The sequence below is a fragment of the Rhinolophus ferrumequinum genome, chromosome 4 (assembly GCF_004115265.2).
Source record: "Rhinolophus ferrumequinum isolate MPI-CBG mRhiFer1 chromosome 4, mRhiFer1_v1.p, whole genome shotgun sequence".
NCBI lineage: Eukaryota > Metazoa > Chordata > Mammalia > Chiroptera > Rhinolophidae > Rhinolophus > Rhinolophus ferrumequinum.
In genome coordinates this window covers 25,122,734-25,148,982 of record NC_046287.1, presented here as the reverse complement: position 1 = coordinate 25,148,982, position 26,249 = coordinate 25,122,734, and positions in this window count along the sequence as shown.

The following is a 26,249-nucleotide window of genomic DNA, read 5'->3' as shown; positions in this document are numbered from 1 at the left end:
CATGCCCCAGGTTGGTTGATGGAGACAGCAAGTGAGGGAAGGGTCCTTTCCCACCTCTCTACCCTGGCCAATTAGTACTTAGGAGAATTGAGGCTCATAATTTTTTTCACCTGATTTTACCAGTATAAACATATTTTTTGGAGGAGTGGAGGGAAAAGTATTAAAAAAAAAAAAAAAAAAAAAAAAAAAAAAAAAAAGAAACACACAGGATTTGTCTGGGTCCCACCCACCTTCAGATGGGCCTGCTGGGAAAAGATGGTGCTTAAAGAAAACAGGAAAAAACCCAAAACTTCTAAACTGAAAATCATGAGTCCTAGATTTTTTTTCTAGCTCCACCTAGTCTTTTTATACATGACCTTTGGCTGGTCTAATCTACTAGCCTTTGGCTCCCCTTAGGATAATTTTCCTTATAATTTTCAAGGACTTTGTGTGTCAAACTGATCCACTGAATAAAACCACATATTTTCCTGCCTTTGTATGGTGACTATTTTAGTGTTTTGATTCTCAGAATTGTTTCATGATCATATTAAAAGTTAACACTGAATGGTTCACATATCTAAAAATTGAGGTTAACCCCAAAGAACAAAACAAAATGAACTTTAATAAATGATTTAGCTGCTATAAACAAATCAATTCCTTGACCATGAAGTACTGGAGGACAGACTTCCTTCTTAGCTCATGCCTGTGTTCCCTGGAAGCCCATGGTAGACTATGGGCTAAGAGGACGGACAGTAAGAGCCTGGAAGGGATGACAGTCTCAGAAGGCAGATGGAAATGTCCCCATTCATTCTGCAGTGAATGGGCATTGCAAATACAGTGATGAATAAACACATGTGGTCCTTTTGTTCCTGGAGTTTTCAATCTAATGTAGAAAAAGGAAGTTTATATTCTATGTGAAATAAAATATTAAACAAGTAATCCAGAAAAGAAACAAAATGGTGACCTCATGATAAGCTCTAGGAAGTTAATAAACAGTGACAGTGATATACAGTAAAGACAGAGACCTTTAGAGAAATAATGCCCCATAGTGGGGAACCAACTTCTTTCAAAGTGAACAAGTACGTGTACATGACTTACTACATTTCAAGGCACAACTTCTCTTTTTGTCCGTGGTCCGTTGCAGCGGTGCTCATGCTGTATCGTCTCTGGAGGAAGGAAGGGGATTCACTCAAGTCACCTTCCCACTGCTTTGCCTTGAACTCTTTGCCTCCTCCCTCTTTACCTCAAGTCCCCACTTACTTTTCCCCTGTGCCTTAATTTTCTATTGCTGCTGTCACAAATTACAACAAATTTGTTGGATTTGTTAATAATGCAGCACAAATTTATTACAGTTCTGTAGTACAGAATTCATATACAGGTCTCACTGAGTTAAAATCAACATGTCAGCATAGCTAAACGCCTTCTGGGGGTCTGAGGACAGAATTCATTTCTTTGCCTTTACCAGCTCCTAGAAGCCCCACACATTCCTTGGCTCACGGCCCCCTTCCTTCTCCTTCAAAGGCCATAGCATAGCATCTCTCTGACCTGCTTCCATCCTCACTTGTCTTTCTCTCATCACTGCTGAGAAAGGTCCTTCATTTTCTAAGGACTCATGTGATTACATTGGGCCCACCTGTATAAACCAGGATAATCTCCATATCTCAAGATCCTTAATTAAATCACATCTGCAAAATCACTTTCACCATGTAAATTTACATACTCGTATTCACAGGATTAGGATGATCTCTGGGGGCTATTCTGTTTACCACACTGAGGTAACTGGAGCTTTCAGGTTCCTTACAAGAGAATTAAAGGCCGTCATGCCCATAAAACTCTTAATTCCCTCAGCAGCTGGTTAAGAAAATTATGGAGAAAGTAGTGGAATAAACAAATTCACACTAAGGTTGTAATGGCTGACAGAGTCTATAGCTTTTTGTGGCATTGAATTATAAACCTTAAAGAAATTCTAACATATCAAATTTCTGGCTATATTATGGATATGTACTTCTTGATTTGAACTAGATTGTTGTCTTTGGAGAAGAGTTATCATGGGGAAGAGGAGGGAGGAAAACAAAACTTGGTAGACTTTTCTCTGCTGTAGGGAACGGGGAAGGAACTATGTTGCTTTCCTTTCCTTATCCAGTCAGTTTTGTTTGGAGCTGAGATCCAAGCAACTTGTTAGGGGCCTGGATTTAGCTTTTGAATGAGTGGAGCTAAATCACCCATGAGAGGAGGAGTTTAAAGTAATGAAACTGCATGAAATGGAAATACCTGTTTTAACTTTGCCGGGTGTTGGGTTCATCAACTTTACAAACCCTGTGTTGATAATTCATCCTATGGAAGCAGGAATAACTGGCTCTCTCTGTCAAGGGCTGAGAGTAACTTTCTACATTACACGTCTTTTCCTCAATTCCAGTTTCCATATTACTTTTTCCTCTACGTCGGGAGGGTCCACGGCCCATTTCAACACCTAACTCAGTACTTGGCCCATCGTTTGTGCACAGTAAATACTAGTTGAATAAATGAATGATTTCTTGTCTAGGTGACCGAACTGTGATTACCGTGTGGCAGTAGCTACCATTTATTGAACACCTACTCATTGTACCAGGTTGGCTTTCATGTATTTTCTACGTCTTCATATATTTTCTCTAATCTTCCCAACATTCTCCGAGCTTGGTATTATTGTCTCTGTAGTCAGGGACTTTAAGACACTTGCCCAGGATTACACAGCTAGTAAGTAAAAGAGCCAGGACTCAAAGTGAGGTCTGCCTGACCCCAAAACCGACTGTTCTTCACAGCTCTACACTGCTGTCCTCCTCCTAATCATTCCGGTCCAGTGAGAAACCCACGATCAGCCTTAGCTAATCAATCTTCAGTGTCAGTTCCCTAATGACGGGTGGGGAGGAGAGAGGTAAGGGCCAAAAATGGTCCTGGGCATAACTGTGAGCAAGATTGTTTTTGGAATCCGCTGACCTCTCACACTATTTATGCTTAATATTTTTAATAGTGCTATAATGATTATGTGTCGTGTTCATTCTGGACCAGATTAATATGTTTGGCAGTTTTGATTACTCTCTTTATGGCTAGCTGGCCTATTCATTTTGGCTCATGTGTATGACTGTCTCCTCATAACACAAAAATTTTCGTAAGAGCTTTAGAGGGGAGTCAATGTTCAAGCTTTATAAGCAGGTCCTACCTGGGTCCGCCTTTTAGAGACCCTACACTATCACCTACTGTAGCTCCTCCACCCCTGCTCTGTATAATTCAGAATTTTTAAAAATCCCTAAACTTTAAGAAAAAAGAGGACCCGAAGTGATGATTCTGGGGTTTTTTCGAAGTGCTTTTTGAAATATCATTTATAAACTAATTTTTGTGCGTCCACTTTGCTGGTGCTCCCAGCATGTGCTACTAGGTGGTGTCCACCAGGTAATGCAGCATTGGGCTTCTGTTCAGTTGTTTCCTTACTTATATAGAGGGAAACTGAAGGAAAGTGGGGGTCAAGTGAACTGGACAAATTCAGAGACTTTTTGAGATCACTTGGGGTTTCTTCAGTATTTTTTCCAGTTCCTACCATTTCTTCCTGATCTTGACTCAGAAAAACTATAATTGTATGTGTCACAACAGATAATTTTCCTTTATACCTTCAGTATTTGTTTTTCAACTACGGGGAAACTGTCACTTGTAAGGATCTATGTCCAGTAAGTCCTCATTTAATGTCATCAGTATGTTCTGTGACTGTAAGTGGAATGATCTGTAATGAAACCACAGGATATTTTACCATAGGCTGATTTATATAAACAAGAGTTAAGTTCCTACAGCATCTATAATGAAAAGATTTGGAAGTAAGCAATATTATTCAAGTACCCACTATACTTTTTTCTTCTTGGATTTTTCATCAGTAAATTTGTAAAAATCCCTTTTCCACAGTTTTTATGATGAATAGCCAGTTCATAAAAACTACCAAATGGCTTGCAAATGTAAATGACTACTTACATGCCAAGGAATAATTCAGTCATGCTAATTTTTTATGTGCAAATTTTGTTATTTGTTTCAGGAGTAGAAATATGAGACCCTTTCATTTATGTATTTAGGGATCCCAGGAGGATACATTGGATGGGAACCAATATTTGTTTCATAAGCTCTTTCTGAGATTCTCTTAGACATCAAAAACTGTTAGGTACCAAGGACACAAAGATGCAAAAATTCTGCAAATCCATCGGTTAGGACATATTTTCCTCTGAAATACAGGATAATCGTTGGGTTTTAATTTCTTGAGGCACACATAGTTACAGTTGTCATAGAACACATGAGTATCCAATTATATGTGAAATAGTCTTGTCGATAACTTAGGTATACAGGTCTGGTGAGTTGCTGGATTCCTAGTTAAGCCAATATTTAAATATCAAATAATAAAAAACATAGCTGTAAAAACTGCATTGAGCTAATTCATGATAATTAATCTCTGGAGTATTGTCCAAAACATCATCTGCCTACACACACTAAAAAGAAAAGAAATACATTTGCCAAGAGAGGAGGAGGCTTGAAAGTTCTTGGAGCACAGACCCTCATCTGGATGATGTTTTTGTTCTGTTAATGTGCATCTGCTGTGTTGGGAGCTTTGCTCGTTTGTCTTGTTAGAATGATGGCCTCCATACTGCCATGAGATGATAAGTAGAAAGGTTTTAGAAGAATCAATGCTAGAAGGGCTACAGGTCAAGGAGGAGGAGAACCTTAGGAGGTTGGCGGAGGTGTGGACATGGAAGAAAATGGGGTAGGCAGAGGTGGTAAAGGATAGCAAAAGAGCCAATGGGGATAAGAAGGAGAGAGAAGGAAGAAAGATTAGAAAATAATGAAATAGAGTAAAAATGACGAGAGATGCTGTACAGACGAAAATTAGAGGGGGAGAAAAGGGATGTAACTAGAGGAAAAACAGAGAAAGGAAAGATGTTCAACTCTAGGAGACAGAGGCTTCGATGAGAGAGACAGTGAAATGCTCACGACGCTTCCTCCTGTGTTCGATTCTGGGATCAAATTGTTGCCACAGCTTATTGACAGCCCACGGACCTGTTAATAAGGGAACAAGTCCCAATCCTGAGCAAGTGGACTGTCCCCCAGCTGTGTCTGTGAGCCAAACAGAAACGCGTGACTCTGCCAGCGCAGCTGCCATCTTACCTTGACACATGGCTTTATTGTGGAATCCTAAGGCATGGACCACGGTGCTCTAGACTAATGAATCGAGGCTGAGGTGGGCTATGCCGGGCTAGAAGCTCTTCTGCCTCTCATGCAGGGCAGTGGATAATCTTCAGCTGCCACATCTACCCAACACGACGACAAAACGTGCCTCATTCCCTCTTACTTTGAGAGCAGGAGAGGAGCGTACACTTGGCAGATCAGAGTAGGAGAGAGAGAAGCAAAGGGAATTTTATAATCCTTTTGACTATGAAGACTCTTCCCTGACTAATAAAAATCCCCCACTGAAAACTTTGCCTGAGGAGTGCTGCATATACCTTCAGGCTGTACATGATTCTCTCAGTGTTCCTGAAACGATGTTACCAGCAGGGTCAGATAGCGAGGGGAAAAGTGCCCTCAGTTTTTCAGGACCTATTTAAAAACTGGTATGGTTTGATTTGGCTTTTATTTATGTCATTTTAAATATAAAATAGAACAAAGTAAGTGTTTGGCACGTTGGTTGTTTGTAGTGTAATGGATCAGATAATGGGCCATGCTTTGCATAATGTTGTGACCGCATTAGGAGAGAATTGAATCATTTTTAATATTGACTGTTTCTACCGCTATACACACACTGTTTTTTGCTGTGGCTAGAGCTTCTTTAATACCTTTCAGTAATTGTGTAATTATTTCCAACAAGGTCTTGTACACCGTTATTAGGTTTATTCCTAGGTATCTTATATTTTCGCTGCTATTGTTAATGTCACATTTTTTAAATCAAATTTTCTGTTTATGGATAATGTAAAGTCAAATTATTGCTTTTTTCAATGATGATCACTTATCCCACAACCTCTCTGGACTGTTATTTTCTCTAGTTTTCTGTACATTCTCTTATATTCTCTCTGTGGGTAATCATATCCTTTCTAAGTAATACCAGATTGCGCTTCTTCGTCGTTTCTCTCTTATCTTATGGTGCTGGGTGAGACTTCCAGTTTAAATCGTCATCCTGGGCATCATGTGTGTTTCCAGATTTTTAAAAGAATGCTTGAAATTTTTCCTGAATTGTATGATGCTTGTTATAGGTTCTTTTGAAAGACACTCCTTATCTGGATGAGGAAATCACTCGTATTCCTAGTTTGCTAAGACTGTTTATCAAATCAGAAGTTGCGAAATTTTATCCATTTTTTGTGTATAAGATAATCATATAATTATTATTCTTTTAACCTGGTGAAGTAATGTGTTTAAATAAATTCATTGCTAGATTTTGATTTACTCTATTTAAAAGAAAGTTTACATTTATGAGGACAAAGGAGAGGAATGTATAATGTTGATTTCTCATATTATCCTTTTCTGATTAAAGGATTAAGTTCTACAGAGCACATGTAAGTAGTAGAGAGCGCTTGCTGTTTCAGTGTTCCCTGGGACAGTTGGATGCGATGGGGATGATCTGATTCCTGACTGTTTGGTAGAACTTGAAAATGGTCTGGGCAGTTCTTGGTGTTTATATACACACACAGACACACATACACACACACACATACACATACATATATGTAAATATATACACACGCACGCATGCGCGTGTGTGTGTTAAGGGAGTACAGTGCAGCTGTGTAATTTTTTTCTTCGGTTAGTTTTGTGTTGTTTTGTGTTACGATTTTTTTCCAGGAAGTTGTCCATTCATTCAAATGTGTAGATTTATTGGCACACAGGTCTTGATAATATTTTCTCATTATTTTCCATCCAGGCTGCATCTGCAGGTATGCCCCTCCTATTTTTACTTCCAACACTGTTTATTATTTTTCTCTCTCTCTCTTTTTTTTTTTTTTTTTTTTTGAGAAGTCTCACTAAAGGTTTGTCTATTTTATTAGTGTTTCAAAGAATAAACCATTGATTTGGTTGTTTTCCTTTAAGGCATTACATATAGTTGGAGTAATTTCTGCTCTTTTTGTTTCTTCTCTTTCTTTTTTCTTTGGGTTTACTAAGTTGTATCTTTTCTAACTTCCTGGGTGGGCCGTTTAATGCATTAATTTTTATTTTAACCTACATTTAAAACTCAAGTTTTCTTTCATTACTACTTTGGCTTCTTTCCACAAATTAAGAGAAGGATCCGGTATTCTTCTGGGGGAAGTGTTATAGAATTGAAGGTGTTAAAGTGACATGGTAATTCCTTCTGTAGAAAAACCACTCCTTTGGTTCACCTTGCTTGCATCCTCTTCTCTCCCTCCTTTTACTGCCCATACTGATCCTCACTCCTCGCTCATCAGGACCAGCCACTAACTGGTTACATTGTGAATTTCAGAGTAGTAGAAGTTCCAGGATGTTTCTTATCCAGATGAAAGGCTGATTTTCCTTTTAAAGCAGAAGAAATCCTCTTCAGGCTGTACCTGATGCTGCCAGTGCTTGTGAAAGGGTATTCTCCACAGGGTCAGTTGGTGAGGAAAAAAAATGCCCTCAGTTTTTCAGTAAAACACTTAAAAATTGACGTAACTGGATTTGTAAGCAATGAAGTGCTGAGGGACCTAAAGAAGGACCACTCAGTTTTGAAAAGTACAAAGCCGACTTATATTTCCTCTCCCCATGAAGGAAACATTCTGTAGTCACCTAATTGGGCAGGAATTTGAAAGGAAACTGTCGACGTTTTGTTTGTCTTGTTTTGTTTCAATGCTGGAAGTAATTTTAGAGATCAGCTGAGGCTCTTGTTTAACAAATGAAGAAACTGAGTCCTAGAAACGTTTAGGAATTTGTCCATAACCACAGCCCTTGTTCCTGGAAAAGCTGGAGATGGAATCCAGTGTTTTGCCTCCCTAGCCACACTGCCTGATTTGAATGCTCTTTGTTAAGCTTCTAACTAAAGATGTAAAGATGTCTTTTTTCCACAGCTCAACATTTAGCTTGTAAATATCCTGATGAGCTATAAAACTTGGCAGGGTTGCGAATCCTGCAGAAGAGTAGGAGGTGGGAATTTTCCAAACTTCTTGGATTATCAAAGGCTAAAATTAATGACATATGCTATTGCTAGAGATCCTCAGATCCTAGCTATGTGATGTTAAATGTTTCCATTTTTTGTTAGAACACAAAGACGGCTTCTTTACTCAGTGGGAGCAAATATCAGAAATGGCATGAGAACAATATATGGGCCCTGAACAGCCAGCATAGAAAAGATTGAGGGCTATGAAAAGAACATCCAATAATGATGAAATTCAACAAAATCTATAAATCAGAGTGTATGCTGATGGGAGCAAAGGAAGTATGAAGCCTAACTGTTCTTAGCCAGTTAAGAACACCTTTTTAGACATGATGAAAGCCTCTAGAATCATTTGCTCCAGCTGTTCAGTTCATGACATTTTTGCTGGGCTATGGCTGGACCATAGCCTGTGGCAGTGGGAAGAAGAGAAGCTGGGGGTCAAGCAGAGGGTGGGCTTTCCCAGGCCTTACACATCACACTAAGAGCATTTGAGAGACATTAAAGCAATGAGAATTCAATCACGAGTTATACGTTAGAGAAGAAATTTAGTTAGCTTTGAATTTTCAGACAATTACTCTGGTTGAGATGTCGGTAATTAGTGGTATGAAAGAATAGAGGCAGGAAAATCAGTTCAGAAAGTATTAAAATTCCCCAAAATAAAAAGATGATAAGACCCTGAACTAAGGCATAGAAGTAAGGATGGAACAGAGTAGACAGATTTGGGAAATGTTAAGTAGGTAAAGGTTTGAATGTGGGAGATGAGAGGAAGAGATGAGTCTAAGAAATCCAAATTTGGCCCCAGATTATTTGGTGGGTGGACGCACTAACGTAAGAAAGATAAAAAGTATCTTTGGGGGGAAATTAAGTGTTTATTTTCAGATATCTTGAGTTTTACTTACTTTGGTCTGCAATGATGGAGAAGAAACGAGCCTGGGGGTTTGCATTTGAGAGTGCTGAGCATGTAAGTGGGTTACATGGGGGAAAGGATGAGTTTCCCGGTGAGAATGCTGAGGGAACAGAGCTTTGGCCAATAGAATAGTAACACTGAAAGGGAAGAGGCAGGAGATGAGATCCACTACAGAAGATGGAAAAGTCAGAGAGGAAAGGGGAGAAAGAGAGAGAGTGTTATTCTAGAAAACAATTAATGAGAGAGTTTTCAGAAACAGTTGTATTAAATAGCTCAGAGAAGTTAAGCAAAATGGGTACTGACGAATGAGACCTTATATGCCGGGCTTAGGAATGTCCCCAAACAGAGAAGATGGGTAGTTCAAGAGCAGAGATAGTGAAAGTAATGAATTTAATGAAGATGGTGAGAGCAATGCATTTTTGTGATAAGTTAGAAAGGGCCAGGAGAAAGAGAACACAGCTGATGTTGAAGTCCACAAATTTGTGAATACAGTTGATATCCAAGATGGGTGTGTGTGTGTGTGTGTGTGTGTGTGTGTGTGTGTGTGTAGAGAGAGAGAGAGCGAGAGAGAGAATTAATCCTTGTCCCAAGTACCAAATTCACACTCATAGTGGTTGGCATAACTGTTGTGTCAGGTAGAGTGCCTTGTTCCCATGAACTGGGGTGAATAAACATTAACAGATTCCACTAACAAATTCCTAGCTGTCCAATTCCTATCTTATTAGTTACTAAAATCACTATTATCTCATGCTGAACATGTCACAATATAATGAAAAGTCCTATTGATTGAACTGAGAAACATGCTGATCCCATCATTAACAAACCATTTCTGTCTCTGAGTTACTCCACAGACAACAAAGTTATCCAATAAATATTGCTGTTCACCCAAAGTCAGTTTCATAGAGTGACTTTTCCTTGACCTTGACTTCATATCTTGGGGTTGTATTCTACCAGAGCTTCTGACCATTCTGTGTGGGCAGGAACCTCTCTTGAGGGTGAGGGATGGGATGAAGCAGAGAAGGAACTCATGCTGCAGGCATTGCCACGTCACACTTGGAGAGTCAGAGCAGGGCTTCTGTCCTTCCATGGGGATCCACTTCTCTTTTTTTCTCTCATTGTTTCATTTCTAACTTCTGTCTGATTCTCTCCCTCTCCAGTATGGTTTTTCTGTCATTATTTTCCACTCGTTCTTCTCTTCGAATCACATCTTTGCCTACCTGTTACATTGTGTGTTGTCAAAAGACACTCTGGAATTGCTGGCTAAATAAGTGATCTCATGGACTCATTATGAGTCTTTCTCTTTGATGGTGGCTTGTCTTCCTGAGATCTCACTGAGATTGACCTCACAGTGAGAAATAAGTATCTTTCTGTTTCAAGTGTAATTTGGGAATGCACAGCCTCCTTCTAACTGCGCTGCTAAGACAGGGCTACCATACATTACCTGTGCGTGATTACTCATCCTTTCATCCAATGAGTTTCCACCACTTTAAACACACAAAGACAACAGTGAGTGCACACAAAATTGCTATACAGGGATGTATTTTGTGTTGGAAAAGGTGTCTCTTGATGCTCATTACATCAAAAAGTAGAAGCTCTCTGATGAAGGGGAAACCATCAAGGCATCAAAAAACATTGACCATAAATTAGTTAGAAGCTTGGCTCATATACAGTTCTGGCACATTGTAGACACTTAATTGATATTTGTGAAATGATGAATAAATGATGATTTGGGATCATTACAATTCGAAATATTAAATACACATTACAGTTATTTTATAAAACATTTCAGATCTTCAAAGTATTTATAATATCTTTTCATACGCTCCTAGAGAAAGCTGGTTGCTCTGTGGGATTATTTATTGCCTTTAGTCCATAATAATTGTTTTTGGAAATGTTGAAGACATTCATTCAGTGCCTGAAAACTTGTGTACAGTTCATGGACTTTTCTGCAGTCTTTTGCTCAAATAGGGGTGTAGCCTGGAATTTCAGTTTATCACCCCAAGGCCTTAGCTGTGGCTCCCCTCTCACCTCTAACATGCAACCCCAAAGTCACATAAACTCATCATTTATCCCCAGGACACAACTTAGTGTGTGTTTGTTTATGAATAGATCTGTAATAAGCCCACAGGAGCTCAGCAGTATAAAATTTGAAATAAATAACACCCGTGGCCAAGAGTTGTCCACAAAATGAACTTCATCCCTCTATTTTCATAAACCTCCAACCCCCACCTGCTGACTGCAAATCTCTTTCAGCTTCAGGACAGCCAGATGTTCTTCACCCTGTGTACTCAAACTACCACTCTGAACCCCAGGAAAGTGAAAAGGGAACGTACGTTAGAGTCCACTGCCAAGGGAGCTCCACCAGGATCCAGAAGCCTGGGAATTCTACCCTAGGGAAAGAAAGCAGGAGTTTCCCAGCCAGATTCACCTCCCACCATGGGAGGTTGTTTTTAATTGTTCTTTGAAGAGCCTTTCCAAGTCGTTTAAAGCCTTGTCCGCCCACTTGGGGCAGGTTTTGCTGGACTCCTGGAGCAGTCACGGTTTCTTCCCTGCTCTCCCTGGGCACTGAGGCTCTGAACAGAGCTTCTATTTTCCGCTCTCTTCAATGACAGGGCCCATCTGACTTGATGCAGTGGTGATGGCTGAGATCTTTTCCACTGCAAGCTTTTAACTGTGATTCACTTATTGTTTTCAAAATAGCCCCAGGGAATTTGTGTAAATGACATCCTTTCACTTTTTAATTAGCAGTGAGCATCCTTTACACGGCTTATGAATAAGCATGTCCTTTTAAGTTGGTGAAACAGCAACCAATGAAGCCATTCTGACACAAAGTGACTGGCCCAGGAAGCTATTCTTTTACACCCTTTTATTTAAATTCAATCATAGCTACAAAGCGGGAACCTGTACCTAGCACTGTGGTCAGGGGTTAGGATGCATTGACTCATTCAGGCCCACAACAATCCTGTGATACCATTGCTTCCCCCTTTTTTGAGATAGGGGAACTGAGATTGACATACCTAGAGAATGGCAGGGCTGGGATTTGTCCGTCCAAATCCAAGGCATGTAATCTTCACCATCAAGCCTTGCACCTTCCCAGAATCCTTCAGCAGAACACAGAAGAATCCCATTGGAGCATCATCCATGGGTTTGAATGATGCAAAAATGGTCCATTTATTTAGATTACCAGTTGAATTTTGAAGTTTATGTAAATTATCATTGAAGATAAAACTAATTTGGCTGCAGGAGAAAACCTATTTATTTATTTACTTTAACTCTGATTTTGAAATAATTTTCGACTTATACAAAAAAGTGGCACAAACAGTACACAAAGTTCCTATATACCCTCCTCACAGCTTTCCCAAGTGTTAACGTCTTACATAACCACAGTGCAATTAGCAAAATCAGGAAATTAACATTGGCAGTGATACTAGTAACTATAGATCTTATTCAGGTATCACCCATTGTTCTACTAATGTCCTTTGTCAGGTCCAGGATCCAGATTCCCAAATTGCATTTCATCATCTTGGTTCCTTAATCTCCTATAACCTAGAACAGTTCTTTAATCTTTCTTTGTCTTTTATGATCTCGACACCTTGAATAGAACTGGCCAATTTGGTGGAATGACCCTCAATTTGAGTGTGTCTGGTATTTTCTCATGACTCAGGTTAGTACAAGTACGTGGCAACAATAGTACAAAAATGACACCATGGCCTTCTTGGGGCATAATATTAGGAGGTGCGTGACACTGAGGCATCTCATTATTGGTAATGCTGACCTCCATCATTGGTTAAAGTGGTGTCGCCATGTATCTTCACAGCAAAGTTGCTATTTTCCTCTTTGTAATTAATAAGTATCTTTTCTTTAAACTTCAGGGCTCTTGCACTTACTTACACTTATGCCAGTTAGTCTCTCTGGGCTCCAGTGTCCTCATGTGTTAGTGGAGTGCGTAATCCCTGCTCTGTATCCATCTGTGTCCCTGTGAGGCACAGATACCATAATACGTGTTTATGTGCTTTATCCGTTAGGAAGCAGATAAATGCAACAAATTGAAATACTGAATCAACTACATAATGAAAAGCCACAGGTTGACAGATTACCTAGCACTCTTACTATATTCTTTCAGACTTCCACTGAAATCAGTTAAAAGGGAGATTTAGGAGTAGTTGATGGTCATTCAAAGCAATTTCTGTGGTATGACTTAGCTCGTAGACCTCCCAGAAGAGACCAAATCCTCTTTAAGATTTCAAGGGTTTCTACTAATCTAAGGTCCCCTGGACCTCACATTTAAATGAATAAACCTGAGGGAGAAATCACAGTATGTATTACGTTTTGGAATTACCCTACATAATGTAACATTGTGATTTCTCTTTAATTTTACAAATGTAACAAGCCTGTCCGGATTCATTAACATGTGGGTACAAAGCAGTCCAATTCTTTTATTTTTCCAGTGAGCATCCACATGACTTGTTAGTGGGAATCTAGCATCTCCCTCCTGAGACGTCCCTGGAAAGCCTTCTCTTCCCACACACAGACAGACCCCTTTCAAGTTGAGAAGCTCAAGCCTTCCTCAGTCCCGTGGGGGAAAAGTTTAGTCCTGCATTACTGCTCTGTTTTTTACTACCACTGAATGTCATTTTCAAAGCTAGACCCTCTCTGTGCCATGAAAGCATGTCCATCCTGCAATGACACCTCCTACCTCAACCAAAGAGTATCCCAGGTTCATGTGCTCAGCCTTTGTTCCCCAACCCCAATAATGTGCCAGCATAGGTGGATCCTATGGGAATTCCAATTTCAGTCACGTTTTCCTTTTTCTTTTTTTTTTTCTCAAACAGCATTCCTCTGGTGTATGCCAAGGGTCACTGCCCCCGACATCTCATTCTTTTTGGAATGTTTCTTTTTAAAGACTCTTGATGTGCTTCCAGCAGACTTGGGTCTACCTATCGCGGTCCATCCTAAGAGGTGAGCAGGACTGAGGTCCCTTTCTCTCTAAAGGCCAGAGGTTCCCTTTTGCAGTTTATCAGATTCCTCCCCAGCAGCCAGCTAGCTATGCTGATTAAGAGGTGCAGAGGTGAGGAGCAGGCTTGGTCAGACTCTAAAGGATTCCCATTATACTCTTCCCCAGGTAAACACTGCCCAGTTGTCACGCTATACTTATTTAACTAAGGAAACCATTCAAGAGTTTCTGGAAAATGGTTTGTTGCATGATGATGTCCTCTGATCATCAGTAAAGAAGAAGGGTACTTCCTGGTATTTACTGCAAAAATGTGTATAATTGTGTTCAAGCCTCAGAGACGTGTGATTATAAAATAAGGTCATATTTTCTTTTAAAGTCCCAAAGCAATAGTTTGAGTCCTGTCTACTTGTTTACCATAAATTAGTCCACTTCAGAGTGTCTTGGGCTGTCTCCAAGAGGAGATAACGGTGCTGTCACACACTCGCTCAGTTCAGGACCCGGCTCATCGTCTGTGCGGACTTCCTCATCACAGCAGCACAAACACTCAGCCCCTAACCGCTGATGACCACCACGGATCACCCGCCCCCTGGCCTCAGAAAGGGGACACTGCTCTTTCCTTCCAGAAAAGGAGAGACTGGGTGGTAACTTCTAATCGGCCTTTGTTGAAAGTTTATGGAAATAGAAGGGACTGTCCACATACAGCATAGATTACCAGTTATACACCTGTGTGCTCAGAGCCTTCAGCCCTAAGGTCGGGATGACATTCTTCAGGGAGTCAGTCCCCCAACGATATTCTTCTGCCTTCCTCCCAGTCAGCTGCTTCTGGAAAAGGACAGCCAGCCACTCTTCAACAGGTGTGCCCTCTAATACATCTGCTTTACTTGGATCCCATGAGGTTTCAGAAGAGGAGAAAAGACCCCCAGTACCTTCCTCAGAGCTACCAGGCTAAAGCCCACAATTCTGGGCCCTGACTTGCAGTGGCATTCGCATTCCCATGGTGACAGACAGTGGACAAACCACAACACCCACCTTTCAGAGTGTGGTCTGGTCCTATGGCCTCAACTTGACTCATATATGGCACTCCAACTTTAATGTATTTTCCCAAATCTGGCCTTTTCGGTCTTAAATTGACACTAATCTTGTAGTGCAGGTTGCATGCCACCAATCCCAGTGAATTTCTTGACTCCTCCCTCCAGGGTAAGTTATTTCCTTATTTAAAGCCATTCCTCCCTGGAATGGCTCCAACTTCCCTGGGTGGGGTGGGGGGGGGGTGGGTCAGGTAGGGAACCTCAGACAGGAAAATCATTCTTTGAGACCACTCACGAGTAAATATGCCAGAAGAGTCTAATTCAGCACAGAGAAAACAAACAGTGGCCCCTAGATAACAAACACTAAAACATACACTAAATTTATATTAAATAGAGAACTTCTGAGTTTGAAACGTCTAATTTATTTCACTATATTCAAGTTTCCCTTTAAGAACTAGGATAAAGTTCTGCCTTATCTTTTGCATAACAAAAAAATGCCTATTACGAGGTTCCTCCAAGTTTGCTGTATAAATTTGAGCCTCTATCTCTGAAGGTAGCACATGGCTTGCAACTTTTAAATGAGTCTTCCTCCACACCTATATTCATTAAAATAAAAGTAATAATTGTAGTCAAAGGAATTTCACATGGGAGGAAAGTAAAGCGGGACCTTCCTCGGGCCTCACGTTCACCATCGTCAGCATCACTCATGCAGTTGCTGAAGCTGGTCCCTGGCCTGTTGACTGCCTGGAAGCCTGGTGGTCTCCACTCTCTAGACAGTGTCACGAGTGACAGAGAAGGCTCCCTGGCAAGGCTCCGAAGCACTCCCGGTGTTAGGACACAGACTTCCGGGCCTGCTGTTGAGGAGGTTCAGAAGGGAGCCCATCGTGGCCAGTCTGCGGCAGAGAAGAGACGAGATGGTCCTCCTCATACCGCTTAGCTTTCTTCACTGTCATCTGACACGGGTGGGTAATGACCTCTATAATATCTCCAAACTCTAACACTCTACGACATCGTAATGTCCTTAGTGATATTTTACAGGATTTCACAGTCATGGAAAAGCTTTGGGAAGCCAGGCTTTGTTACTTTTGGGGGGCGCTGCTCTTGGACAGAACACTGGTTTCTGGCCATAGGAAGGTAACCACAGTTGTCTCAAACCTAGGATGTGCTAACACACGCGTGGCATGTTTATAGTGGAGTCTATGGGGTGAACAAGATTTGAACTATATCATAATTATCTTTCTGCCTCTTTAGATCCCTGAGAAGCTTAGGGTACTTTTAAAGGTAGTTTATTTTGACACAATTAATAAGAAATATGTTTTCCTTTTTCATCATGGCATTTAAAACTTGATGCAATAAGTTACCAAGTGTTGGGTTCTGCTAAGATTATACCCCCAAAACCTCACTCTGGATTAAGTAGAAAATTTAGCATATTTAACATACTAATTTCCTGGCCTTAAAGAAAGAAAGCAAACAAAAAAACAAAAAAGACAACTGCACTTACATTTCAGGAAAGCCAAGAAAAAGATGTTTCCTTTTTCAGGTGACCATTTTATATCTGGAATAACATTATTGCATTGGAAGGACATTACGTGGTTAAGTCAGACAATTATGTCTGGTGGAAAAGTATGACTTGTCTTTCATTTTTATAAATACAGAATAAAAGTGAAATAGATGTCCTCCCTGTTCTCTAATTTTATGACGCTCATTCCATTTTGGGGGCACTAGCTAAATGCTGTTGTATCCTCCTTTCACTGTGCGTGTCAAGAACGTCCTTCGATAAACAGCTTCAGTGTTACTTTATTCACTGAACCTCCCCCAACTCAGTTCTCACAGATCTTTTCATTGCTCTGTGAACTTCTATCATGGAATACTAAATTTAATACCAGAGAATTTAGCAATACATTGCTTTTTTTGATTTCCATTAATTTGGTCCTATCAACTGAATTGTAAACCTGAAACTCAGGATTAAGTCTTCTATTTTGTATAACCATAGCACCTCACACAGTGCTTAGCAATAGAACTAGCTCAATAGAAATTATTGGTTGACTCAGGCAGAAAGATGTTATTTACACAGAGAGACTAAAATACACATGTATCTTTTGCCATAATATGGGCTAAACTAATACCGGACCAATTTAGCATGTTGGAAAGGAAGAAGACATGGAAACTTAAAATTCCCTATCAGCAATCCGAAAGCTAATTAGCTGGCAGAGTATTGTATTTGTTTGGTTTGGTTTGGTTTCCAGAGAGTTCTGCTACTGCTGCTTAAGCTTGCCAACACCTGCTCAGAAAACTTAGGTCCATTTTGAAGGTTTATCCAGATCACTGTTGAAATGTGTTTTAAGGCTGGGTGAAAAAAATACTGAGTTTCTCCTCTGGCCCCAAATAACTATGGGGACAGAGGCCAGGGGAAGTAAGCAGCATTCAGAATTTCTGAAAAATGTGTTAGCTAAGAGGACCTTGCTGATGTGACTGTGGACTTTCTGACCAGTCCTCAGCTTTAAAACAATAATTGTGGAATCCAGAGACCAGGCTATGGCCAGTAAGGCAAATGCAGGAGACTCTGAAAAAATAAAGGGGTCTGGTAGCCTTCCAGAATCTATTAGGTTGGTGCAAAAGTAATTGCAGTTTAAAAGGTTAAAAACAATTGCAAAAACCACAATTAGTTTTGCATCAACCTAATAACTGAGGAGAGAGTGCGCTGATAGTCTAGGCTCCTTGCTCAGATGACATCTTCATACGAGTATGAATAAGGGTGTACTTTAAGACATTGCTAAAGTCTAAGAAATTGTATAGACTTGTAGTGCGTATGAGCTGTTAAAAATCCTGCAGATAATGTAGGCTGTGTATCTTTATGATGAGTTTGCTAGTATTCTTTATTATTTGGAAAATATCACAGTAGGAGATGTTATGAAAAAAATGTTGTCATAATTGGGTTGCAAACCCATTCCTGAAATTATCACCATGTGCCTGTTTCAATTTACTACCATATTATCTGTACTCTAAAGAGATGATACTTGAAAATGATTTCAGCCGTCTACTTCACACAGCGCTGCTTTCAGTAAGATCATCTTTGTGTTTCCAATGTAAATGACTCGAACCAAAGAAAGCTTTCTTTCAGAAGATTTCCATATAGTACTGGTAGTTTGTTCCTGCTTCATGTTTTATACATGAGGCTGCTACATAAAAAAAAAAAATTCTGTCAAGTGAACAATTTCAATAGGAAATTAAAGACTTGCTTTTCTTGAGAGAGAAAAATGTACAGTTGTTATAAATAAATACGCAAATGCACTTCTCATTGCCAAGATTTTCCAGAGAAAGCTTCAGTTTGCTCAAACAATAGCTAGCTCCTGGATCATCCAGCTACAGGAACTTGTGGTCTTTGGTCAATATTAGCATAACAGCCTTTACGCAAAGGCCGCACACCTGACCATCTGATGTCAGACACGGTGTACCCTCACCACTGCTGGGAAAGACCAGTCTGAATTGTTTGGTAGGTTAGACATAATGAAAAGGAGCAGAGGTTCCACTTGTGTTTATCCACATTTCCACCAGCCACTGGTTTAGTAAATTGCATTCATTAGCAATGTATGAAAACATGGACGGTAGAAAACAGCTAAGAAATGAAAAGTTTCTCATAAGCGTTCATAAAATTAGCAGATAATTATTACTGTAATCATTAATTTCACTTCTGTTGCCATTATACCCCCCCAAGACTAATTATATAAAAGTATTTGGCCATGTGTATATCAATCAGTGCTAATTATTTTTTTATTCATTACTGAAAACCATACCGTATCTCTTGCTATGAAAACATAGCTTACATTTTTAATTTGTTTATCATGTATTCAGTCAGTGACTGATTAACGTATTTGTCTAATGTATATTAAAATCTTTAATATTTATCATCAGAAAAGAGCTAGAATATGTACTGAATGCCTTGCTAAGGACAAATTATAGTGATTGAAAGGATTTGACCAATCTTTTTCTGCTCTGTGGTTTGAAACACAACTGAGAGCTGTTAGCAATCCTATTATGCCCGCGATAGCGAAGATAAGGAATAGCATTTCTTAAGCATCTACCTGAAGGAATAAAGGCAGACTGCTTTATAGAACATACATAAATTTGTGTCCATGCTATCTAGTTGGTTTCACATGAATATCCTTATATTTTATTATTCTTAGCCATACGTGCTTTGTACCCTTCACATTTGTCAGTTGTGAGCATATCTTTCTCTGTTTGTAAAATGAAGATATCATCTAGGAATGGCTCTTTGGCAAAGAAATAAACCCAGTCAGTGTTTGACTGGCAGGCTTGTTTAGTTATATTCTTGGTAGGTTAGTTTCAAATGACATTTTCTGCACATGTCCAACATTTGCGAGAACCAGAACATCCAGACTTGTTCATGGTTTTATTTGGGCTATCCAAATAAGAAAACAAGTCTGGATCTTCCAGACAGTAAGGCTGAAAGCAGTGTAAGGAAGTGTGATTCAGGTCAATGAGGTAATTGAGGAAATGTCATGACAACCCAAATTAAAATGAGCAGCCTCACATTTGCATGTGCCAGCTGCTCCTCAGGAAATCTTTCTGGCTGCTTTTTGTTCCTATTAGACATAATAATATGGCTGCAAATTATATGCAACTGAAAGGGAATTGACTCACCCTCAGCAGGTATTGTAGGAGCAGACAAATTCTGGAAGGATGACATTCAGAGGGAATAACCAAGAACCAAGCAACACACACACACACACACACACACATTTTCTCTCCCGTTTCTTCTGTGATGATGCTTGGAGATTATTTTAAAGTTCATTTTAACCTCATACCGCTCTTAAGGTGCCTTGTGACTTGTTACATAGTGCCATGCAAAATGGTTCTGAAGGCTTTGGCTTCATTCTGTCATGACTCACTTGTTCCCCAGGAGGACAGTATGATGCTGGAGCGTACCTTCCCTCCAGCAGGTCATAAGCGCCACAGTCTTGAAAAACAAGTGCATGATACCATCGTGAGCCCTTCCTTATGTCAGACTATTGTGGAGTCTTCTAGAAACACAATACATAGAGATAGGTTTTGTGTCCTTCATCTGTATGTCGGTGCTCCTGTGTTTCACAGATTTGAAGGTCAACTGCAGTGAGGGCTCTGTACCCCCTGTCCCAGTGAACTTGGCAATGGGGCATTGTCCTTTAGAAGATGTTCATACATGTGGCCTTCTAGGTGAATCTGTGGGACGGTGACTTTAGAATGGCTTCCTTTCATCCATTGTTGGCATCTCACATGGCCACTCATCAGCTCAAAACAAATTAAGTCGTCACCTAGTCATCGAAGTTTCCTGCCTGTGGCGGTTGCTGAGCCAAGCAGATAGGTTGGCATGTCTGCTACCTTGGTGGCACAAAGCCCCACAGAAGCAGAACAACTTTTCACCAACACCAAAATGTTCTAAAACACTTACTCTGTTCAGTACATTTGTAATTTCATTCTAGAATATAAAAATAAATTCTCCATCTAAAAATCATCTCCTAGTATTTTTTAAATGGAAGACAGTGATTTTTAATTCAGGCAAACTCTACTGAAAGTACTAGGGGAAATTTCTTTTAATATTTCTATCTTGTTAAGTTACCATAGTAATAAAAATCTCACTCTGTTAAGGTAACTTTCTCAACAGGTCAGAGCTTGAAATTCTGTGTTGTAAATTTCCAAATACAAAGAAAGGCATAAGTTTATTTATTGGAGTTCAAATGTAGAAATCTGACAGCTTTGAAGACTTTAAAAGATACTGAATCAGCAGCTATAAAAGGAAAACACTCTTGACAATTTAATTTGTATAGTACTACAACTGAAGGGACTATGTGGTGATTTATGAAGGGCATGTTTGTGGGCTGGATTTTGGAATTTCTGCATGAAAGGTGAATTTGTGCTCAGAATGCTTGTATCTTCAAAGACCCATGAGTTTGGCTGTGGGTACATGTAGCATTTGGTTTGGAAACATATGAAAGAAGTACTGCTATTCCTTAAGAATAAGATTTAACTGTCAATTTACTTTGATACATTGATTTAATGTCTTAAGTTATTTTATATGTACTATTTATTATATATGTCTGCATTGCGGCATCTACCGCCATGCTTTAGAAGCTCCTGGAGAGCTGAGATTATCTCCATGTAACTATTACCAATTAGTAGGCACCAAAGGCATCTAGGCTTTTAATTTTTTCTCATGCTGAGTTGCTTCATTCAGCGACATCTCCTCAGTTGTTTTTGATGTCAAGTCTACTGTGAACTACATAAAGGCAGGACTGAATGAATGAAGTCAAATGTAGCATGGAAGATGCTTCTGGAATGGCTATCTATGTAGCCCGTCCTCTTCAAAGAACAGGATAGGAAAAAACAGAGAAAACATGGTCCTTAAAATCAAAAAGTACAATCTAGTTGGAGAAGATAAAATACACATTTGATTCATCTAGAGTCTAATTACAAAGCAGTCTGAGAGCAAGTATAAAATGGTTTACTATACACTGAGTGTGCAATTATTAAAGGTATGATGAGCAGATAGTCATCAGCTCGGGCAGGTGGTGATTTTTCTCCTCCCCTCCAGGCTTCTCCCTTCCATTTCAACTCTCCTCTGAGGAACGTGCTCTCCAGGAGCTCCACCACTTAGTGAACCAATACAGAGGAGACTAATGGAAACCAAGACTTTTCCCTGTATCCTCTTTGGAACCTGGAACCAAAATGTGTTTTATTTCCTCTGGGCTCGAACTATTAACTATGCCGTAATAACTGAAAACAAAGGGAGAAGATGAGTTTGACAGGTCAAGTGACTTTTCATTGCCTCTCAAATCACTGCACATAATCAAACTTTCTTTGCTGCTTGCTGGTTCCATCTGTAATTAGCAGAGACTTCTGAGAACACAGAAAAGAGTAAGAGGCACCTTTCTAAAAGAACTATATTTGTATGTGAGGCACAGGAGAAACCGTGACCTTCCAAGCTGCGGGGATTTGGTGAGGCACGTGAGACAAAATGATACCTCAGGCACAAAATTTAAGTGGGTACAAAAAAGCTTAGTAAACAAGATAGATAATATTTTAATGCAGTACTTTTTGAAATAAAAATGTCTGCAAAAATATCCATAATGAACAAAATATCACTTTTAAATAAAGACAGGGTCAGTATTACTGATTTTTACTTTTGCCTCAAGCCAGTATGGTTTGGTATGACAAAGTACTAATCCTGTCCTTCAAAAATTTTTCAGTTTGTTCATCCTGGATTTTCTTGCATTAATTTTAACTTTGAAAAACTATTTCATTAAAATATTATTCATCTTGATTACAGAGATTTTTGGTGCCCCCTTAAGTTTTGCGCCTGACGTCAGGTGACTCTACCCTACCTAGTAGAGAGCACTAGGTCCAGTCTTGCTATAGGGTCACTGAAGGGGAAAACATGAAAGAAAAATTTGTTTGGGAGGTCAAGATGAAGACTCTAGTTTCCAATAATGTAAGAACAGTAAAACTGAGCTTTCCTGGAATGAAACAGTGATAAAAGGCCGGGAGGGAAAGAAGAGGTGAGGGATATAATTATACATTTGAGAATTCTCACAGCCACAAGAGGACATCAATTAAGATTTTGCGAGAATATGTCCTCCAAGTGAGTATGGAAAGAAAAAGACAGCAGACTAAGTCTTAATATATGAGAATTACCTTTATTGTAAATGGCAGATTTTCCTCTAGAGGATTATCACTCCCAAAGTACAGCAGGTCCTCCAATAGCGTTTAGTTGAATGTCGTCTCGTTATAACGTTGATGAGATGTTGTAAGATCTTAACTCTTGTTTATATTAGCCTGTGGTAGAATTGGTTTCATTACATGATGTTTTGCTTCAAGTTGCAGAACCTATCGCTAACGTTAAGTGAGGACTTACTGTAAACATATTCTAGAAATGCATGTGCATCTGAATCACCTGGAGGGGTTGTTGAAGTGCAGATTCCGGGGCTCCGCTTCCAGGACTTTATTTCAGTAGATTTGGGGTAGGGCCTGAGAATTGGCATATGTAACAGGAGATAGTGATGCTTCTAATCCAAAGTCCATACCTTGAGAACCACTGGGCTAGTATAAATAGAATCTTTACAACAGAGGGGTTTGTTTAAAAATTTATGTAGGAAAATACTCTGTGGAGAAATCAAATTTATTTCCTACTACTATAAACTCTTCAGGAAGAAACAAAACGAATCATTCCACCACCCCTCCAAGACCAGACAGGTATAGCAACAAATACGGCTAGTTGGAACAAGATAACAGAGGGTAGTGGAGACTGTGAACAAGAGAGTCCATGTCCAGTCTAAAGGTACTAAAGTTCAATTAAAACAAAACAAATCCCTACGTATGACAATTTGCATGTCTGATATTCTGAACCCAACAAGAATACTAACCTGGATCACCTGAGAAAGAAAAGGGGTTCAGAGGCTTGGTGATTTAAAATTTGATAAGGGGAGCAAACCATGTTCCTGGGAACTTGGTTTGATTCTGGCTACTGCGAAGTGACATAGAAGTGACAGAGAAGTTTGCACAAGTGACATAGATAAGAGCCTATTAAAATGCAGCCCCTTTTTGCAGCTGGAAGGACTAAGCACTAAGTCCTCGGATCTTGGGAGCATTGGTGAAGCTCCTCAAGATCCTGGATGGGATAATTGGGACTTCCAGACAGCTGCCCATGTCAGAACCAACCATTAAAACCTAGGGTGTGGCAGCCACAAGCACACAGAGCTTGAAGAATGGCGCTGTCCTCTGTTTTCCTCACAGATTTATACCGCACAAAATTTGACGTTCTTCTATTGCCCAAGGTAGGGAGAGGAGCACTGGCAATCACTGAGTTTGGACTTCTCAGAAATCTTGGAAAACAAAAAGCTCTTAATATGGTCAAACTGTACTTAATATGATTTAGCAAAATGGGGAAATGTGACATTTCTTGAATTCTAAGTATCATGGAGCAACCCCATATTTTTTTCAGTTAAGACTGGACGGTTTGATAGCAGCTTAATTTGGGGCACTAACTTGATAACTGTTGGTTTACAGAGTAATATATGGAGCCCCATTTGTCTTCCTCTACCCCAAGAATTTGCCGAGAAGCCATCAGTGTCATTCCTGCTTTCTTCTAGTATGAGGTGATACAGCCTGTTTTCCATATTAGAACAAGTGAGTCAGCTGAGAATTATGTAACATTTTGGAACATGGCAGGTAAGCTACCAACAAGAAACACGTCTCATGGTTAGACATGGATGCCTGATTGCATCTCAGTATAAATTGGCTTCCACACAGGCTGCTTGAGTTCCATTTCTAGCCTTACAAATTGTAGAATAGGGCAAGATTCACAGGATGTTAAAATGACCACTAAACTGAACTAATTCAGTAGAAGCAGGAACTCAGACTAGAGATAGACACACAGGTAAGCAGAAGGCATCTTCACCTTCTGGAACAGGTGTCTGCAAACTACACACTTGGGCCAAATCTGGATGCCACCTGTTTCTATAAATAAAGTTTTATTAAAACACAGCCACACACATTTGTTTACATACTGTCTGTGGCTGCTTCAGTGACAGAATTGAGTAATTGTAACAGAGACTGTATGGCTTACAAAGCTGAAAAACATTGACTATCTGGCCCTTTACAGAAAAAATGTGCTGACCGCTCCTCTAGAGAGAGAACTCAGAGGTTTCCAGTTCACTAAATTCACCTGGAGTGTGGTCCAATTGAATTTTATTTATATCTCAAATGACAAGATATTTCAGTGACATCTGGTCACAGTAATGTCTGTGACCAAATTTGACAAAATATCGATATCCCTAACGTGAATCTGACATATAGGCCCCATCTGATGGTGACTTTCAGCCTATGTTTTCAGGTTCCAACTTTGATAATTGGTCCTAATCTTCAGATCTTCCTATTCTTTTAGTGGGATTCCAAGCTGGCCAAACTATTGCCAAGGTCTGCTCATAGTTGCTCCCTACAGTAACAAGTTACTTTCTGGCCCTGCTTGGCATTGTTCTATGTAGGTAAGATGAAGAAGTTGGCAAGTTTGTCCTTCCCAGTTGTATGTCCTTTCTTTCCTTGGAAAAATCTCATCAGTTGCAGAGGTCTGGTGTTCTCATACTCTCTTCCTATCAAAACCTGCCCTGACAAGTAAACACATGAACCTCACTCACAGTAAAATACAGATAATATGTAACAATGCAAAATCACCTTAACCAGCGGGATTCAAGTCCTAGATGCATCAGCAAGTAAGTAGGATAAACATTTTTTTTCTTTCTCTTTTTGAGGTTGGGATATAAAAACAAAGGGAATAAAACAACAGCAGCAAAACACCAGGTAGGCTAGAAGCTTCCTCCCCTAAAAGCCAGTTCCTCTGAGTTTAATCTATAACCCAAAAACCCCTATATCAAAGTCACCCAGAATAGTTAATAAAAATGTAGATCCTGGAGCCCAGTCCTGAACCAACGAAATCAGAATATCTGGAGATAAGTTCCAGTAATGTTTACTTTCAACAAGCACAATTCCCTTGTCATGATTCTTATGTTGAGTAATGTTTGAGAACGATTGCACGATACGGTGTGCAGTCGTCCATTATCCTGCCCGCTGCACTTGTACCTTGATGAGCAGTAATGGTAGGCTGGAGACGCTCCAGGACCTGACTTTGCTCAGTCTGATTGGCCACCTAATGGTCCCCTGCCCTGCAGGTGAGCTGATGAATTTCTCACACTTATAAGGGCTCTCTCTGATGGGGACTGGTGTAATGTTTCAGAGTATACAGGACATTTATTATTTATTTTCACATTAACAGCTCAGGACAATGATATGAGGTAATCATTAGTACGTTTCAGGAAAGTTACCCAGTTTCCTTAATTGTAAAATGGGGATTTTTGATAAAGCCTATTTCAAAAGCTTGTGAGAATTGAGATAATGCACTTAAAGTGCACAGCATGCAGGAAGTGGTTAATAAATGTCAACAATCACTGTTGCTAATTTTATTTCACATGAGAAAGTTAAAGCCCAGGAGATTTATTTAATAAATTAGTCACACACATTGTAAGATGCTGAGAGGAAGTTTTGGAACCCTGTACTTTTTGGAGTCTTTTTTTCACCCAGAGGTTGATTTATCACTTACCATGAACCTCATTAAGTAAGCTTCAGAGCCCCCTCATTTGCATGGACCCCTTTCTAGACTCTTAGAGGGACCCAGCTTATGTTCACACAGCCAACATT